Source organism: Pseudonaja textilis, chromosome 2, assembly GCF_049901715.1.
Source record: "Pseudonaja textilis isolate UNSWEBS1 chromosome 2, rPseTex1.2, whole genome shotgun sequence".
NCBI classification, from domain to species: Eukaryota; Metazoa; Chordata; class Lepidosauria; order Squamata; family Elapidae; genus Pseudonaja; species Pseudonaja textilis.
Window position 1 is genome coordinate 106,712,748 of NC_141991.1, and position 19,118 is coordinate 106,731,865.

The following is a 19,118-nucleotide window of genomic DNA, read 5'->3' on the forward strand; positions in this document are numbered from 1 at the left end:
AACAGCACCTAAATTAATAGAAGAAATAGAAGAATATGGAAAAGTAGCAGGCTTGAAAATAAACAAAGATAAAACAAAGATACTAACAAAGAATATGCTAGTAAGACGAAAGAAAGAGTTGGAAGAAGTTTTAGAAATACAGGTCACAAACAAGGTTAAGTGTTTAGAGATATACATTACATCAAGATGTAGTACACTGAAGGAGGATAATTATTTTAAACTCAAACAGCAGATTGCGATAGATTTGACAAAATGGGGAAACTTACAATTATCATTGATTGGGAGAATATCTACAATTAAAATGAATGTATTGCCTAGAACTATATATTTATTCCAGACAATTCCAATCCAACTAGGGAAGGAGTTTTTTGAAGATTTAAATAGAATTGTGTTGAAATATATTTGGCAGGGCAAAAAAGCAAGAATAAAATTAAAATTGTTACAAGATGCAAGAATAAGAGGAGGGTTTGCCTTGCCTAACTGGGAGTTGTATTACCAAGCAACAAATTTGATGTGGGTAAAGGAATGGATAACATTAAGGAACAATAAACTATTGACCTTAGAAGGGCATGACTTGCTGTTGGGATGGTATGCCTTCCTTTGGTACAAGGAAACTAAAACACAGGGGTATTTTAGAAGACATTATATTCAAGAGGCATTGTTTTTGAATTGGGAGAAGATAAAAAGACAATATTATTTAAAAATTCCACTATGGATATGTACCATTGAAGCTTTTTCTTATCCAATAATATATAAAAAGGAACAAACAGATATGGTGAGATATTGAATGAAAAGGGTGAACTTAAATCTATGCAAGCGTTGGAAGAACAAGTTGTAAAAATAAATTGGTTTTCATATTTGCAAATACAATCTAGATTTGACAAAGATGTTAAAGCAGAAGGTATTTATGATAAGCTGACTTAGATAAGATTTTGATGGGTACTGATGAAAAGGTAATTAAAAAACTTTATGGACACTTATTAGAATTTAAATTGGAGGAGGAACAAGTTAAAGAAAATATGATTGCTTGGGGGGAAATTTTGGATATGGGATTGATTCAGAAAAATGGCAAAATTGTGGTCTCAAAATTATAAAATGACAACGTCAACTGCATATAAAGAAAATTTGTATAAGATGTTTTGACAGGTGGCATCTACCCCCCGACGATACTTGCGAGAATGTTTAAGAATAAATCAGATAAATGTTGGAAGTGTCATCAGATACCTGGTTCATGTTACCATCTGTGGTGGACATGCTCGGACGCAAAGTGATGTTGGACTAAAATCTACACATGGTTGGAAAAAATGATAAAACAACATATAGACTTTAAACCAGAGATCTTTTTCTTGGGAATTATACCAGAAATATACAACAAGGAGTTGAAATATTTGATTGTAAATGTACTAACAGCTGCTAGGATTGTATTTGCTAAGAATTGGAAAAATGATAAAATACCTATGTAGGAGGAAGTTATTAAGAAAATTATGGACTGTGCTGAAATGAGTAAATTGACATTTGAAATTAGAGAACAAGAAGATAAACAATTTTATATGATATGGGATTTGTTTTATCAATGGCTGGACAAAAAGACATAATAGTGTAATAGACTAGATAATTTTGTGATAGACATTTAATAGATTGATATAAGACATAATATAGACAATATAGACATATATAACCATTGGTTCAAAGTATAACATAAATTTTAAGATAAAACTTGGAACATCTTGTATAAAATGATGGAATAAATAGTTTAGTCGTGGATGATTAATAACTGATAAATATACAAGCATATGTTAGTTCAACAATGTGAAAATTGATATAAATTGTGAGTAAATGACTGCAAAAGAATAGCACAAAAGATTTGCAACCAACTGACACACTGTATATATATATAATGGAACATGGTTTTATGTTTTTATGTTTTATATGTGTATGTTTGTTTTTAAAAATAAAAATTCTTTAAAAAAGAAAAAAGAAACTGCTACAAGCCTCCCCTGCACACTGGTAACAAAAGTGTCTTAAGAGTTCCTCTAAAGCAGGGATGTCAAACTCCTGGCCTGTGGGCAGGATGTGTCACACGCTGGCCATGCGTGTGATTAGCAAAGTCCCAATACATCACGTGACGCCACGGTGACAACGTGAGTTTGACACTCCTGCTTTAAAGGCCTAGTTGTTACGATATTGTAAAATTTCTATTTTTCTAGTCCGGGGAGAATTGTAAATCTTACTGAAGTTTGAAAGCAGGTTTTTTTTTTCTACTGGTTAGAATTTAACTTATTTTTTTAAAAAAAACATACTATGAAAATCTTCTGGAAGAAGATGAACATTCATTTCTGTATCAAACCCTGGCTGGAAAAGGTCTGTCTATAGAGCATTTATGTAACATGTCATCATACCTAGCAAGAGAAGAGGGCTTAGAAAAACAAGGCTCTCCAGCTTCTGAAGATGGAATCACAACAGAGTCACACTGCTCTCTACTGTTCAGAGAAGAAAGAAGCAAAAACATGAGAAGATTTTATGCTGGATGTGAAAATATATAGAGCATTTTGCAACCTGGGGAAATCAGAAACAATAATAGAAGGAACTGGGCTCCTTTGTCTAAGACAGTGATGTATACTGGAACAGCCTTTCCTGCCTGCACAATGGTTTTATTGAATGCATTGTTCCATGAAAAGCATAGAACTCTCTGACTTTTTTTCTTTTGTTTATAAGATTTGGTTCCTATACTTTTCCTTCTTTGGACAGCTGAAGCAATTGCATTTCCTTGTTCTGTTTCATTCTGCTGTGTCTTCTCTTACTCATGTAAGTGTTAAGTATATGGAGAGAGAGAGATTATACAGAGAGAGATCTCTGTTCTAGTTTAAAATAAACAATGAAGAAAACATCATGGAAGGAAGATAGGAGGACAGAAAAGAAGGACTTCCAAAATAATTCTTTGCATGAGCTAGACCAGTTAATGTGACTCTTCTAGGCCTACCTGGGTACAGAGTATACTGTAACTTCAGAATACGGAGATGGAATGGTCGGGTGCCCCCATTCCTAGGTGTTTCTTCAACCTACCAAGACACTTTTCCACTCTAGTGTAGGACCTCAGGCCTGCTGTGTTTGACTATACAGATAGAATGATTAATTCTCTGGGTATATTGTTCATTCCACAATCTAGCAATCTCCTTACCTGTAACAGCAATGTACAGATGGCCTTGAAAAGTTTTTAGAGAGTCATGAAGGGAGAAACAAAGAGGGACTTGCAGAAAAGATTACTCAGTCCAGAGATAGAAGGAAGCACAAAAAAAAAAAATCAAAGTAACCACACCTTGACTTGGGTTAGTTTAAATGGGATAGAGAGAAATTTGGAGAGGCTTTTGTTATTTTATCTCACTACAATAAAAGACATTCCTGGAATATTTTCCATGCTAGTTTCTTGACCTGGCCTACCTTAAAGGGCTGACATCAATCTTAAACTCTTAGGGTTTTTTTTCCCCTTTGACCTTAATACAACCTCTCTTTTTCCCTTTGTTGTTTATTTATTTATTTATTACGTTTATATGCCACCTATATCACTATCAGGCAACTCACAACAAAGTAAAAATATATAACCATTAAAATGAAGAATTATAGTACCATTATGCTTTGATACTGTAGTAGTTGTTAAGAGAAAGAGAGCATACCTTCATTCCTAGTTCTGCTAGAGATCACAGCAGCTTTGTAACAAGAACGAACAGCTTCATAGAAGCAATCTATCCATTTACAGATTTAGAAATTTTTTAAAAAAGGATTGGAAATTCTGTAATACTATGGGAAAACTAGGAAAACAAAGACAAAATTATTCATTCTGAAAGCCAAAACTAAAATGTGCCCACACCTGAGAAATGTAAGGGTTGAAAGGAACAATGAGTTTCTGAGGGGATGGAAAAACATAGATGAAAACTGATTTAACAGGCCATTGTAAGCATAATCAAAAGGTAATTTAAAGCTTGGTAGCTGCTGACCTATTATCAGCCCCAAGATGTAAATCACACCAGGAAATCAACTTCATAGGAGGCTAATCTTGGGGCAGCTAAACTACTTTTACTAAAACTTTACCTTTACCTATTAAGACTAGCTATAGCCACAGAATCTTCCAATTATAACTATGCTTTATCTCCTCCCTTTCCTATACTAGAAGAATCTGAGGCATTTTTATATTCCTCCTTCCTTTTTTCACTCCTTGTTGCTTTGATAATAGATCTCCCCTCTCTCTGTCAAGCCATCTTCCTTACTCACTACACTAGTAGAAAACATAGGAAACTGGCAGCCCAGGGTAGTGATCAGCTGCTGGAACTATTGCAGAATGATGTCTCCCTAGGGATCCATACTTTTCTCGCCCTTCTGACATTCCGGGAACAGCGTAAGACCTGGTTGTTCCTCTAAGTCCTGGTCCTGTGATAGAGGTTGAGCCCCTTGGATTGCTTATCATTGGCAGCTTGGATTTTATGGTTTTGTTCTGGTCGGCTGTTAAATTTTTTTTTACACATATTATTTTCTTTAAATGGTGCTGGTCTGTGACTGTAATAAAGATTGAATTGAATTATTTTAATTATTATATGTAAGTCACTCAGAGTTGATATAGAACTATAGTCCTTCTATGTACATGGTGCTTCTACAGTATTTGCTTACAGCTGATATTTCATTTTTCTTCCTCAGCAACACTCAAAGTAGCTTTTCTCCATGACATTTAGCACATATGCTCCTTACATTTGCAAGCACTTAGACGGTTCTTGAAAAATCCAAATGATGTTGTCCTAAATAGTATTAAGCAGAAAAGGCTTCCTGTTTTTTTTCCCCTTATCAGTTCTTGTTTTATTTGATGAAAGCAATTTGGCTTCTGAATTTTCCATCCAAGGATAAAAGAACATTAGTGAAATGCTTATGGATGCACAGTGGTGCTCTTGCACTTTTTAGTTATGAGGTTTTTCATTATTGAATTCTCTCTCTAGGTTTCTAACTAAGAACTGTTCTCATTTTTCAGGTTGGGAAAACTGGAAAGCCAGGGAGAGTGAAGAATGACAGAAAGATGTCGATCTAGTCTTTTAACAGTTCCCAAAAGTGGGAACACCCTCCACCAACTTCAGCAGTTAAAGGAAAAAATATCGTCACTATAATTTAAAATAATTTCTCGAGCACTGTGAGAATGAGAGAGAAAAAAACAGGAGAAAAACATTTCTGAGAATGTGCAAGATGGATTTTGGCACAGTCTTAGTTCTACCTACATCTATGTAAATATGTTATCCCAAAAGGAATTGGAACATTCATAAATACTTCCAGCAGATGGCAGTAAAGTCAGTTTAAGGAAAAAGGCAAAAAAAATATGTGTCACACCTAACCACTGTCTTATGTTTGCTATCGTTTGAATATTCTTCCACTAACCTCTCCTTTTACTGTTCCCCTCCCTATGTCTCTGCTTCTGACAACAGCTGTGTGCATAGATAATGCTCCTTTCTCTGTATTTGATGTTTCATAAGGTTGTCTATGATCCATAAAAACATACCCAGTGATAACAAGGGAAGTCTTCAAGAAGCTTACAGCTTTAATGCAATTTGTATTGTTAAGAAAACAAAATAACCCAGACAACATGGTGTTTATTAAGCATTAAATAAATGTAATGATAGAAAATTAATAAAACTTGATTTTACAAAAGCTACAGCTTTATTGTCACTTTCAGTTAAAAAGAAGTAGGCATGTCAATTCACCCCATTTCAGCTTTTACCTTATAAAGAGAAAAAAATATTTCGACTACACGTTTCTTCTCCCCCCACAAAAAAAAATTCTGCTCAGAGTAAAAGTCTGTAGAGATTCTCAATCATCCAGGTCATAGTTGTCCCAAAAGTGCTTTTTAGGAGGCAACTGGACTTTCTTGTGCTCAATAAATTTCACATTTTCTATAGGTAGGCAATCCCTGCTATTTCAGAGAGAGAGAGAGAGAGAGAGAGAGAGAGAGAGAGAGAGAGAGAGAGAGAGAGAGAGAGAGATTCTAATTTATTTTCTAAAAATCTAGGTTTTTAAACCCATTTTTTTTATCTTTAGAATAACCTTGTGAGATGAAATATGCTAGAAAATTATTAACCCACAAAGCCTAGTAAACTATAGAGCAGAATGGAGATTTGAACCTGCCCGGCCCTAATCCAGCATTTTAATCTCTATGTCACATACAGGAGTATTCAAAGTTATCTGGCTTTAAAATGATAGATGCAACTAGGTAATCAAACCCATGCCCCTTTTTCACATGCACACGCACACATTGCACACATGTAAAGAAGAATAGGGCTTAGGCCACCCCACCATTTTGAAGCCAGTGGACATTGCTGACCACATATATTTATAACATAAGTGATAGGGCGGTCAAAACTTCTAAAATATGTCTGGCTCCTTTAATAAATACCAGAGAGATACCATACTCATGAAAGTTCCATAGCACGCAGAGTCTCAATAAAGGTCGGATTGCTAGATTGGCACCAGATTGAATAGGACTCACTAAGAGCAACACAAACTCTCTTTTATGGTGTAATGAAAGTGAGGGCAATTCAGCCTCCCAACCTGCCAGGTTGAGGGCCAAAACAATGGAGAGATTGCTATCTACACTACATAAAAGCCCATGATTGAAGCAGAATGATTGCACAACAAAATCCTCCTCTGAAAGCACCCATTGGCTGGGTTCACACACAAGAGAGAGAGAGAGACTTTGAAAAGCTCAGTTAATTTGAACAGTTTGTCTTGGTGACAAATTCCAACTTCAAGAAATCCAGAACGAAAACCATTTGGGTTTGGATGACACCATATACTGTGAAGCTTTCTTTTAACAGCTGCACATAATGGGAAAAACTGGTGGTGAACATGTATTCATTAATGGAGCTTTTTAGGTTTAACATGAAATACTGAAATACTTCATGGGCCTGCTTTATTGCAGGCTGATAGAGTAGTTGCGGGAGTGTCCTATACATCACCATGAACGGTGTAAGAAAAGAGATGAAGGAAATTATCCAGTTCTTTAAAAGAAATGAGGAAAGCTAAATCTAATCAATATGAACTTTGTGAAACAGAAGTATTTCTTTCCCAGAAAGATTTATCGCTTTTTTTATAACCAATGGCCTACCAGACTAGAATTCCCTCTCTTTGCTAGAGAAATAATCCTGAGCTTGTATTTCTCTAACAAACTCATTTTTAAAAAATTGAACATTTCGATTGGGTGGCTTGAGAAAGAATTATTTTGGAAATTTGTAAACTGTCAAGTCAAACTTTTTATCGTAGCTAAAAGAAGCAGAGTTTTAGTGGCCTCTTTTCCTGTCAGAGAAATTAAATAAATTGCCTGAGAGATATGGGTTGGTTTGATATTTTGCATTAAGCCACCGAAGTTTCAACCATGATTTGTTGAACAAGCCAAAACTAGCTGGGCTGGTGCAACATTGTGACTTTGTATAGTATGGAAACACAGCAGGGAGGTAGAGTAGAGTAGAGTAGAGTAGAGTAGAGTAGAGTAGAGTAGAGTAGAGTAGAGTAGAATAGAATAGAATAATTTATTGGCCACATGTGATTGGATACACAAGGAATTTGTCTTGGTGTAAATACTCTCAATATACATAAAAGAAAAGATACATTCATTAAGAATCAAGAATCTTAACGTACAACACTTAATGATACAATCAGGGTACAATCAGCAATCAAATCATACTAGAAACAGTCAATATAAATCGTAAGGATAGAAGCTACAAAGTTACAGTCATACAGTCACAAGTGGGAAAGGATGGGTGATAAAGAGTGATGAGAAGATTAACAGTAACAGTAGTGCAGACTTTGTAAATAGTTGAACAGTGTTGAGGGAATTATTTGTTTAGCAGAGTGATGGCTTTCAGGGAAAAACTGTCCTTGTGTCTAGTTGTTCTGGTGTGCAGTTCTCTACAGTGTCATTTTGAGGGAAGGAGTTGAAACAGTTTATGTCCAGGATGTGAGGGGTCTGTAAATATTTTCACAGCCCTCTTTTTGACTCATGCAGTATACAGCAGGGAGTTGCATTTTCAGGTTACACTAAACCAAAATTGGGCAACCTTTTGGTGGTTGGTAGGCCACCAAATACTTTTCAGGACAACTAAGAACTGAAATGAAGGAAACAGATGATGATAAGACAGCAGGCCATGTCATGCCCATACATGAGGGAACCAGTCCCTTTTGCTTCTCCTGGTTTGTGGAGGAAATCGGGTGGTATTTCTTTTTCTCTGTGGTAAAGCTACAGCTTTTGTCATTCAAAACTGTGAAAACTAAAACATGGTGATTTTTAACAACTGTGGTCAAAAGCAATGGTGTGAGTCACACAGGAAAAAAAATTTTTTTTTTAAATTAAGAAATTGAGGTTTGCATGCCATCCTGGGGTTTTACAGTAACAACATAGCCTATACCTGCAGGAAGCCTTAAGGCTGGTTTAAACACCTGTTAACCTGCTCACAAGTGGTGCTTCCAATGAGCCCACCCATGGCTTAATTCCCCACACTTAAGATGTGTAAGCTGTGTCTATGGCTTCCTCCAGCTGGAGGAAATCATAAAGGCGTAACTTGTTTTATTTGTTTAGTGTCAGAGTCTTCTTTTCTTTTTCCTTTTTTCCCCCCTTTTGGTGGATGAAGTCAGAATCCGATGTTTGTATAACATGCTAAATTTGGCTCGCTAAGCCTAGCTTGTTCCTGACCACATTTACAGCTATGTTTGTAAAAGTAGTTTTTTCCATGTCAGTTACTTTCCTTTGAAACATAACACTTCTCTGCATTTAACCCAGACTGCTGCTTATGCGCCAGAAAGAAAAAAGGGCACTGTATAGCATAAACATATATATTCTCATGTGCACATAAATGTAAGTGTGGACTGGTAAATAAGGAATATAACTTGAAGGCAGGGCTGGGATTCTACCAGTTCGCACCTATTCGCTAGAACCGGTTAACATTCTAAGCAGTTCAGAGAACCGGTTGATAGAAGAAATTACTGACCTAATCCTGTAAGGAAGGCAGGAAGGAAACATTCTGGTGTTGATTACAGAAACTGCCTCTCTGTTAACCCTTGTTACATTCTTGGCAGGACTAGACTTCCTGTCTCAGGAACTTCTCTGGAGTTTTTTTTTTCCTCCTTTGCTGATACTTTGCTTGTGTGGAGTGACCATTCAAAGTTACAATGGCACAGAAAAAAGTGACTTATGACCATGTTTCACACTTATGACTATTGCAGCATCCCCACAGTCATGAGAGGCCAGGCGAGGAGATGCATGCCTCGATGTGAGTGATATTGAATTGGCCATACCCAGCCAATAACATGACCACCAGCCATGACAATAACATGACCACCAAGCCACGTCCACCCAGTCACATGACCAAGCCATGTCCACCCAGTCACATGACCACCAAGCCACCACCTAAGCCACATCCACAGAACCGGTTGTTAAAAGTTTTGCATCCCACCCCTGCTTGAAGGCATATTGCATATAATACACAGTGGCAGATGAAAGCTTCAGAACTAGAGACCAGGAGAAATCTATGCAGAACCTTGACTTGTGTTGTCCCCATGCTGTTTTCCTAGCAATGTTGTGAAGGTAGTTTGTTCAGAATGTTTTTTCCACTTTCCATTCTAGCCAAATTAGCCATTGTGGAATAATGGTTATGGTACCAGGCTAGAAACTGACAGACTGAGCTCTTGCCCTGGCTTGGGACTGACTTGGGCCTGTCAGTCTCTCTCTCTCTCAGCCCTGGCATGAAGATAAAGGCAACTCACACCTATAATCTTGACAAGTAAAGTGCAGAAATATGTCCAGGCAGTCATCAGAAGTCAAAACTGGTTCAAAGGCAGAAAAAAATGTTTAGCCAATAACCCTGGAATTCTAAATGCTAACCAGAAATAACCTTGTTTAGCTTCAGCAGCCCCTATAAGATTGATTGAAGCAACAGGGTTATTTTGCCTGGTATGACAAGTCCTCTAATTGCAAAAAAGAGGAAAAACCTTTGAGCTAATTGGGCCAGAAGTTCATTTATGAGTCAAAAGATTAGCAAAGTTTGCAACTTTTCACCAACTACTGAAAGCATGACTTCAAAGGAGATAAGGGTTTTCATTTCATTTCATGATGAGTGAGATAACCCACATGCAGTACATGTGTTGTTTTTTTCATTTATAGAGCACAGAACATGGAATCATAGGGCAGAAAGAAACCTCAGAGGTTTTTTTAATCCAACCTGCTACTCAAGGCAGGAGCACTAGCGCCAGTAATAGACTTACAGTAATATACCGGCTTCACACTGCTTTATAGCCCTCTCTGAGCAAATGTCAGCATCTTTCCCACAACAATCTGGGTCATTTTACTGACTTTTGAAAAATGGAAGGCTGAGTCAACCTTGAACCGGTGAGAATCGAACTGCTGGCAGGGAACAGTGAGTTAGCCTTCAATACTGCATTCTATCCACTGTACCATCACAGCTCCTACAAGGAGGCCTTACAACACCTGGTGTAAGTATTTTTAAGGTGAGTTTTTAAATTTTGATTTTGTGACTGAATGGAATCACAATATCAATATCACAATATCTTTTATTTATTAAACTAGGACATCTTTATTAAATTATATTTATTAAACTAGGACATCTAATAGAAAAGGACCCTCCATAGATGGCACTTACCATTTATAGGACCAACTTTATGCTATGGAAACACTGGAGCTCCATGGAGCCTTGGAGAAGACCATTTCCCATTTGTAGGAACATCTGCTCTTCACCCACTTCAGGTTCATGTCACTCTCTTACCCAGAAGTAATTTCACAGCAGTTTTAGATTGTACCTTGACAGCTCCCACTCCTAAACAAAGTCCCCAATGCCAAACAATATATTCCCCCCAAAATGGCTAGGGATTTCTGGGTTATCTTTTAGTCATCTGGAGGTCAATTGATGACCTTAAACAGCCTTCAAGGTTCACAATAGTGAGACCATTTTAAAATGGCTTTTGAAACTTTGGGGGAAGATGATAGTGACAGAGCCAGGAGTTGTTTGACTCTTAAAATTGTGTGTGGGTGTGGATGTGTACTGTCGGAGGTCCAGTCATGTTTTTCCCCCATCTTGGACAGGGTAGTTAACAAATGTTAAGATATTTAGTGCTAGATAAGTAGGAAGACTACAGAAAACGTCAAATATAATTTGTGTAAGCAAGTTAAAGTGATGTATAAAAATGGTTCATCCTAAATTTATGAAAACATGGGTAGTCTAGACAAACTAGGAAGTGATTTGGGGATTGTGATGTAATCATCATGATGAAAGGCACTGTAATCCTCTAGTCTATAATCTAGTTTTCCCAATTGAGAAATACACAAGATTGCCTTTGTATTTAGAATCCTATGTTCGGCTCTGATCACTAAATTTCAAAAGGTTTTCTCAGTTTTACCCTATGTAGAGAGTTACAACATTTAGGACTTTTTTTAAAATTTACTTTCTTTCTTTCTTTAAAAAAAATACAGTAACATTTGTAGTGAACATGTCTGTGATAAGAAACCAGCAAAAGAAACAGTAGAAGAACCATGAAGGTTATTATAAGAAAACAGACTTTCTACACCCCTCTAAATTTCAGTCCCTTTTCTTGGCAAGGTTTTTTGGAAGTGGTTTGCCCCGGCCTATTTCTTAGGGCTGAGAGTGGAGGACTGGCCCAAAGTCACCAAAGCAGAGGTGGGAGCAGAACTGAGGATCTCCCAGTTTCTAGGCTGGTGCCTTAACTACAACACCAATTGGGTAATGCACGCCTCCCCAACATTCATTCATTAGTATATCCTATATCCTTAAGGAAAGATTGCATGTAGTCTAAATCACCATCAATGCCATTACCCTAGGTCAGCCTTCTCTAAGATGACCCTCCAGAGAAATGTGACGTAGAAAGCTCCTAATTCCCAGTCCAGGTCACAAAGAATGCAATGGCTCAGAGTTACAGCTGAGGACAGATTGGGGAAGACTCACTTGGAAACTAATGGAGGAGAGAAACAACCTGGAATTAAGGAGAAACTTCCTAACAGTGAGAACAATTAGCCAGTGGAACAGCTTGTGTTCAGACATTGTGAGTGCCCCATCACTGGAGGTTTTTAAGAAGAGACTAGACAGCCACTTGTCTGAAATGGCATAGGGCCCCCTGCTTGACCAGGGGGTTGGGCTAGAAGACCTCCAAGGTCCCCTTCCAGCTCTATTCTGGTTGATGTCTGATTGACTGACCGGGCTAACTCCGGAGCATGAGAAGCGCGGTAACAACCCGGAATTATGCCCTTCGAGCATAATTCTTCGCAAGTCCACTTTAAGGAGGAACCCCAGTCAGAGCGACTCCCTTCCTCCCAATCGTGCCCGACGCCTCCGCTTTCGAGAAAAGGAAGTGACTCCCCACCCAAACACCCACCTAGCTTTGGTCCTCCACCTGCCTTACTCGACCGAGGGGTGCCCCGCCTTCTTGGTCTCCGCCTATGGGGACGAGACTCCACCCCTCGTTCTTTTCCCAGGTAGAGCGCTCGATTCTTCCTGTTTAGTTGGCGCGGTGTGGCCGCGCTTCTCCCCCCTCTTTTGCTGCGGGCGGGAGATAAGGAAAGGAAGGGAGAGGCGCTCCGGAGTCTGGGGCGGAGGATGGCTGCGACCTCGTGCGTCGGTCTTTCGTGGCTCCTTCTTCTCCCGCTCGGCTGCTTCCTTATTTGACAGTTAATCGCGACCCGGTTGGGTTGTTTCGTTCACGTTCACGCCCTCTCCGACCAGCGACACGCTTGGAACCCCGGCTGCTGCTGCTGCTGCTGCTGCTGCGGATCTGGAGCGGGAAAACCCCCCGGGGCGGGGGGCGGAGTGGACCGAAAAGAGAGGAGAGCGACTCAGCCAGAAAGAACTTCGACTCGCCGTCTCCGGACCGCCGCCTCCGCCTCAGCGTGAAGTGCGCCGGCAAAAAGGGGAATTCACTTCTCCCGAGTGTCGGTAAGTGCGGGAGGTCTGTGAGTGGCGCCTCTCCGGTTTGGGTTGCCTTCTTCCTGCCGACGACGCTGGGTTGCTTGGTTCGCCTGCTTTCTCACGCTTAGTTTCGCGAGGGAGACTCCGCTCCCCCCACCTTTTCGTTTGTTCTTTTTCTTTGACCCCGCAAACCTGTTAGCCTGTCGCCGTGTTCAACTACAACGCCCATCATCCTCATCCAGAGTGTGGCTCAGAGGCTGCTTTGCGCCCCAAACCCTCTTGTCAAGACTTCTACCCATGTGCGTTGTTTCGCCGCCTTTCTGGGAGAACCCGCTATTGCAGATAAAACTACAGTATTGCAACATAGGTTTTTGCTGCTTTCTTGTTCCCTGTAAGTTCAATTCTTTAGTTTTTCTATTCCCCGACCCAGTTTTCCATCCCAGTGATTCATCTGTAGATTTTGCTAGCCGGATTCTACTCCCCCCCCTTTTTTTTTCTCCTGATAAGAATGCAGCTACTTCCATTTGATGAAAACAGTTTGTAATGAGCTGTATTTACTCATCGTTTAAGTAAGGTTGATTTAAACGGAGTTTAATTCTGTCAGAGTGCAAAGGACTCCAGGGGGTTGGTTCATTGTTTACAGATTTGACCTCAAGAGTTCTTGAGGTCCTTTGTTGGTGATTACCAAATCAGATATATTTTGCTCCTCAATATTTCTCTCCAGTGAAGCTGTGCTTGAATTAAACATGGGGAACTATAAGAACTGTAAGGATGAGATCCATCAAAATAAGTATGGTGATTGTAGTATTAAAGACTAATTTGGGTCTGCATTTGGTAATCTTGGGTACCACAAATCATGCTGTTTTAGATACAGCAGCCAACACATTTAACTTTTAGAAGTTGCTACAAATGAAAAAAAAGATACTATAATACAGTACTTTAGGTTGTCTGGCAGTATTTTTCAACAGAACATAGAACAAAGTCTCTACTGTATAGAGGGGACAGTGATGTAATATTTTACGGCTGCCATCTCATTGTTAAAGTGCCTATTATGCACTTCTTATAGCTGTTATTTAACATTTTTGTGCTTCTAAATTTTATTTACATTATAGTTCCAACTGCCCCATCTTTCAAAGGGAAAGAATGCAAAACAATATTAAAACTAAGGACCTCAGCTCAGAGGAAAATGCAATCTTAGATACAGGGGACATCTATAATTTGTATAACACCATACAACAAAATATCACCAACCATAATTCCTGGCCAAAAACATACAAGCCATTTGATTCTTTGTGAATTCATAATATAGTCTGTTTTGTTATTACATGTGTTAAAATACAGTGTGAATTTGTTACCCTTGGTTTATAGTATGATGTATAAACACAGTTTAGAGAGGAAAATATAATATAGGCCCTGATAAGCAAAAGGTTATAAATCATACAATGTGAATTGAAACCACTTAATTTTTCCTGCTTAAAACTCTGAAACACAAGGCTATCTGATTAAATTATCTATAGTTTATTCAGGGCTGAGAACACCAAGACCTGATTCAAGGAGATCTCTATGTAAAGTAAGTTTGAAATTTATTCATGGAATTAGTTAAAGGATTCTTGTTAAGGAAATGCTGGCTCTCTCATTACACATGCAATATTTGGTGGCCAATTCCAAATGTAGTTGTTGGTACAAGCAAAGGGCCACATTTTTTTCACCGATATCTGTTTTGAGAATGTCTCCGACAGCACCTGCTCCACATGTTAAGCTGCATTCTAGTTTAGCTTGATTTTATGAACAGTGTCAAGGTTCTCTGCTGATTTAAGGGATTGAGTTCAATTCAAGGAAATGAGACATTATTATTGCACCTTAGAGGAGATTAAAGTATAAATATAAAATGTATATATAGGGCTGTAACACGAAAGTACTATATTGCCAAAATGACAGAATTCCTGTCTTCCAGTGGAAACTATGGTGTTGGAAAAATACCAAAATGAACTAATAAAAAGACAGAATATGGATTTGGGCAGTTTAAACTTTGGGAGGAGAAAAGAGGAAAAAAACCCAGAGTGAACTTGTTCAGTGAGAGGTTCATAGCCCAAAGGAAGATTTTCTTTCATGGTGGCCCGTGAGCACCACTAGACACAGAAATTATGATCTTGCTTTATACAAATTTCACAAATTCATTCTGAACTTGCCTCTTTGGGTATGAATTGGGACATATTTTGGGGATAAAGATTTTCTTTTATGTCACACCACTTGAAATTCTAGCACACACTTCCTATCAGTGAGACTTTAACATTAGAATAACATAGCTTTATAGTCATAATACAGGAACAGTGGTTGGACAGTCAAAGACAAAATTCTCTGGTTAGTATAAGCTGCCTTCCCCCCCCCCTTTTTTTTTTCTCCTTTAGAAAGATAAATGGGTAGACAGTTGCCTAGCCATGGAGAAGCCTTGCAGCACTAAGAAATGAATTCCTGGAATAAAAGAAAGAGAAGAGAAAGCTGTTGTGCTAAAACAGGGACAGCTTCTTTCCTCATGCCATCAGCCTGCTGAACACCTAATTCTTGCAGCTGACAAAATACAGTGACTATTAAAAAATGTTTTGTCTAATGTGGGTGTGTATATTAACCCATAAGTTGTGGCTGTAGTATTGTTTTTCCCTTTTATATTTTTACTTCCCCTTTTTTGGCTATGTACTTTAATATTATTATATTCTGTTGTTTTGAAAGTACATTGAGTGCTTCTGTATTAGAGACAAATTCCTTGTGTGTCTAACCACAGTTAGCCAAATAAATAAAGTATGATAAAGTAAGGCAGTGAGCTGACAATGATTGCTTGATGACTTTTGAGGTATCATGTTTCTCCTCATCCCATGACACAGGGAAACCCTCAAAATTACTTCCTGGTCAGTTTAATAGCTGATTCTTATAAGTTCCAAAAAATTCTAAATAATGGCTATTGAAAGCATAATGTGGTATTAACGTTCACCAACTCATGAAATTTAGATAATATGAATTATTACTGTATTCCTGAATATGAGGTACAGGGAAAAGCCAGGACTGGATTGGCTGGCCACATTCCCACATGCCAGTGTGGGGGAATGATAAAGAACCCCTTGTATAAATCTTGACTACTCAGCAAGAATATGGCACTGATTTAAACTCAGCCCATGATCTCTTTTAATGTACATTATACAAAATTGGTGCAAATATCATGATATATGCATCAATTTGCATACTGGGGACATTAAATAAATGATTTAAGTTGCTAGGGGGTGCTGTAAAATTACATCAATTTAACTGCCTCATCCAGCCTATTGCCTCATCCATTACTTTAGGGCACAATTAGGATGGAAACTGGGTCTGTGAAACCTGAGGTTTGCAGCATGGAGTTCTGCTAAACTGAGGCTTTACTGTATTACAGATATTGTACATTTTCCATCTCAGGTTGTCAGGAAACTGCCTTTTGGGATTTATTATTATGGGAATATAGGATTACAAAGAGAGGGAGGGAGTGAGTGAGTTGTGGGCTGGTAGATAATCTGATGATCTCAGGCTGCCCAATCCTGCTTTAAATCTAGAAGTTAGATATTACCATTTTTAGTAATGGGTGAAAAGAAGAACACAGAACAGTCCAGGTAATTTTTCTTCAGTCTTTATTGAAACACAATTGGCCCAGCAGAAAACAGGGCTATGCATATCATATTCAATTACACAAAGTATCTTCGTTTTGTAAAACATGGGCAGCATCCAAACAGAGGCAGAATAAAATAGTATTTTATCCAGAAAAGATTTAGAAAAGAATGACCTGAAACAGCCATGTGATTTAGAGGCTATTTTAAGGTACAACTTGGATGGAAATTGAGTCTGTTGAATCTAGTTGCTCAGGGAATGTTTTGAACTTCAAACTAAATCTTGAAGATCTCTGGCATCAGAACCATACAATTAGCAACTGTCTCAAGGATGAACACAGTTTAACTCTAGTATCATTTCCTATCATTGCTCTTCTGAAAGAACAGTTTTGCCTCGGTGTAGGGAAACCTGCTGGCTTTAGAATAATTGTGGAGATTAGCCAGTGAAAGTAATTTGCTTTGGGATGAGTTTCATTGAGCTATATATTTTGCCTAAGAAAAAATGATTATAGTATGCCTCTTTTAAAGAAAAAGTGGAGAAAACAGTATCCAATCCTTAACAAGGAGTTTCATCCTAGTCACTCCCTCAGTATAAAAGTATGTTCAATATTATAAAAGTTGTTTTTACAACACTAAGATAAGAGCTAAGTGCACTCTATGTGGTCTCTTTGACTTTGAACTTTTGTTCTCACAATAGGAATTGATGCTAGATGATGATCATATATGACCTACCGTTTGCAGTAATGACTTAAACATTTCAAGGTGGAATCTAACTTGGGATAGTGACTTAAAAGTTAAAAGGCATTACAAATTCTAGACTGATAACAAATTGTCTGGCATAAGTTATCTAAACTCATCTTTGGATCAAAACATGGGAATTTCTGGAACAGAAAGTCCTCATGTCTCTCTGTGTCTCTCCAATAGATAGGGCTTTCAAATCTGGGGTATCAGAATCGAGACAATTGTGAATCACACTTCTCTCTCTGTGTGTTGTCATGTAGTAGCTGTTTGGATCAGATCTGTCATTAGAGCTCTCTTCCCCACCCCACCCCAGGCAGCTTGAAGAAAGAAAAGGGAAGGCAATTTGGTCTTTCCTTCTTTTTCCTCCAACATCACCTGTAATGGAGCTTTGGAGGGTTCTTGGTCTATCCCAGTTAGTTCTCTGCTGATGTAGGGAGCCACAGAGACAAGCCTGCTTTTCAAGGTTTTCCTTCTTCCAGCGCTGTTTGGGAGGCACTCAGTGTAACATGCCAAAGAATTATCACTGGCTATAAAAGTCCTTGGCTGCAGATATGGGAAAGATAAGTCAAAGGAACTTTTTTGTTTGTTTGTGTAGCAGTTGAAGAATTTATTTTAGAGCTAAAGCAGTTGCAGAAGTTCATCAGAGAAATTGCTCCAGCTCTGCTTCTAACAAGCAAATGTTTTTCACCTAACACGTGCAAAGATTTCATGTTTCTTTCCTCTTTCCTTCCCTAGGAAAGGAGTCTCTTACTTTGGGCTGTTCTAATCAACACAACTGACCCTTCAGTAGAACTATTGACTATTGATCAAATTAGATTGTTATAAAGTGGAAAGAGTACCAAAGAGACGGTGTAAAAAAAATTATGAGGTGGATTTTTTCGGAAATATTTTTGTCAGCCTTTTTTTAAAACAATTTTATTACTGTGATGTTAAAAGTGTTGTAGATAGTATCTTATGTGAAAGAAAGGTCACATCTTTTGCCATAGTTTCCTCCTTTTGCAAAGTTGAGACAGGAAACGTCTTCAATCTTGCTAACCACCACAACATTCCCATATCTGCAGTTTGTGTTACTTTAATGCTCAATATTCTAAGGCACAGTTTCCCAATTATGGCAATTTCCAATTCTGTGAACTTTAAATCTCAGAATTCCACAGCCAGCATAGCCATGGATGAAAATTCTGGAAGTTGGAAGTCCACAAATTGGAAAGCCCTGTAAGGTGTCTAATTATTTATGCAACCTGAAATTCCCATTCTACTCTGTGACAAGCCTCCTCCAGTTGGCATCATAGTGTACTGGTTAGTCTTTGCATAGCATTGTGGTTTTATTTCATTACTTGTAGCAAGTTAATATTTCCATGTTTTGGATGCAATTTAGTGGTTGAGCAGCAGAGTTGCAGCCATTTCTGAAGACTTGACATTTACAAAGCAAAATTTATGTAGGGTTTGATGTGGGATCTTTAAGTTACCCAGAAAAACCACAATGGCAGGACAACAAGTAAAGATCCAGAGCTTTCTGGAGTGCAGCAGCCATTGGGAAGGGAATCAATCCTCCCTACAGGCTACAAACATGCCATGACCTTTCAATGATACTTTTAAATACATGTAATAAATTAGTGATGGGCTCATCAGTTTCAGGGCTTCATATTCTCTAGGTTGACTGATCAACCAGTTGTTGTTTTTTAAAGCTGGGCCTCTACTCTCAGGACTGTAGAACAGGTGCTTAACCCATGGCCTAGATGGAAGGGCCGTGGCAGAGGCAAAGCACACCTGCCAGACCAATGGAGACGGTTGGGGACCT

The 19,118-nt window shown here is 38.4% G+C and overlaps 1 protein-coding gene across 3 annotated transcripts in view; it reads left to right on the plus strand.

The window, feature by feature from the left end:
• Nucleotides 1–12,501: 12,501 nt before the first annotated feature.
• Nucleotides 12,502–19,118, plus strand: part of RHBDF2 (rhomboid 5 homolog 2) — a 92,830-nt gene continuing 86,213 nt past the window's right edge. Inside the window, exons 1-2 of one of the 3 annotated variants that reach the window (XM_087924797.1) lie at nt 12,502–12,977; nt 14,477–14,520. The gene's annotated coding sequence lies outside the window, so the exon portion shown is untranslated. The remainder of the gene's footprint in view (nt 12,978–14,476; nt 14,521–19,118) is intronic. The other 2 variants (XM_087924798.1, XM_087924796.1) reach the window with 2 other exon arrangements.